Source organism: Mesocricetus auratus, unplaced genomic scaffold (genome assembly GCF_017639785.1).
Source record: "Mesocricetus auratus isolate SY011 unplaced genomic scaffold, BCM_Maur_2.0 Super-Scaffold_100013, whole genome shotgun sequence".
In the NCBI taxonomy this organism is placed as follows: Eukaryota; Metazoa; Chordata; class Mammalia; order Rodentia; family Cricetidae; genus Mesocricetus; species Mesocricetus auratus.
The window spans coordinates 2,544,103-2,545,485 of NW_024429196.1; the positions used below are offsets into that span (position 1 = coordinate 2,544,103).

The window sequence follows — 1,383 nt, forward strand, 5'->3', positions numbered from 1 at the left end:
GAGAACTTTTCCTTTTCTCCTCTGTTTTTTACTGTCCTCAAACTAGACTCCCCCCATTTTGTCACACTTCATCTTCAGACTTTTGCATATCCCCTTTTGGTCTTCAGAGCTGCAGGCCAAGGCACTAGGGCTTCTCGGGTAGGACAGATAGTGCTGACACAGCAGTCTATGAGGAGCGAGCTCGGAAGGCTCTCGGGCCATCAGGGTTTGCACAGCCTTCAGATTTCGGATTTTCTGAGCAAGTTTCTATCGTGCTACCTGCTCTTTCTATGTTCTGGAAGCATCTTGACAGCTGTAGTTAAAACTACAGCAGCTGTTTTTTTCCCCTGGCTGGTAGCACAGAGGCCACTGGATGCCTGGAGTTGCTGTGAAAGACATTAACCAGCAAGAGCTCATCAGAGCTCTGGTAGCCTTCTTCAGAAAGTCAGGGAAGCTGAAACTCCTCATTGGTGGACAGAGTCAAGCTGGTCCAACATAAAGAGCTTGCCCCCTGTGATGAGAACTGGATCTACACAGGGGCTGCTTTCACAGCATGGCACCTGTATCTCCACGGTGGTGCTGGGCTTGGCTCATGACCAAGATCTATGGAGGATGGCAGATAAACAGTGTCAGGCCCAGTTACTTCAGCAGAGGCTCCAAGAGTGTGGCCTGCCAGGTCCTCCAAGCACTTGAGGGGCTGAAAATGATGGAAAAGGACCAAGGTAGGGGCTACTAGCTAACACCTCAGGGGCAGAGAGATCTGGACAGGGTTTTGGGACAGGTGGCAGCTGCCAATAAGAAGCATTAGATTGAAGTTTTCTGGATTAACAAATTGCTTCATTCATGAGCAAAACAAACAACACACATATATACACACACACCAGCAGTTTATGATTTTTGTTTTTTCTTCAAGCAGATACTTCTTACAATACTTAGTCCTCCCTGACTTTTTGTTTCAACTCAGAGGTGCTGAGTTAAGTGGATTTCAAACAATGGGGTTTTCCTTCACTTTCTATTTTGTAACACAGAGATGACAGAAAAACAATTTCAAATCAGGAACCAAAGAACAATTCATGATATAGTTTCAACCTAGTGTCTGGAATTAACCTTGGCTTGTTGTTTTGACCCATGACAACTGATGCATGTGAGCCCCAAAGATCCACATGGATCTCTGTAGCACTCAGATTATAACTGTGTGCCTCCCATGGCTTTTTACACGAGACAGGAGATCTGTCTCAGGACCTCATGTCTGCAAAGAAAGCACTTTGATTTTTAAGCATGTCTAACAATGTGCTGAGGTCATGGTGAGTGCACTGGCATGGAGGGATGGAAGGAGCGATCAGTCTGTGACTGAGCTGCTGTGGTAATGTAAAAGACCCTGGCAGATGCCCAGGAAGGAAGCTT

General features: G+C 46.3%; 1 pseudogene; it reads left to right on the plus strand.

The window, feature by feature from the left end:
* Positions 1–352: 352 nt before the first annotated feature.
* On the plus strand, positions 353–787 carry LOC101830817 (annotated as a pseudogene).
* Positions 788–1,383: the final 596 nt, after the last annotated feature.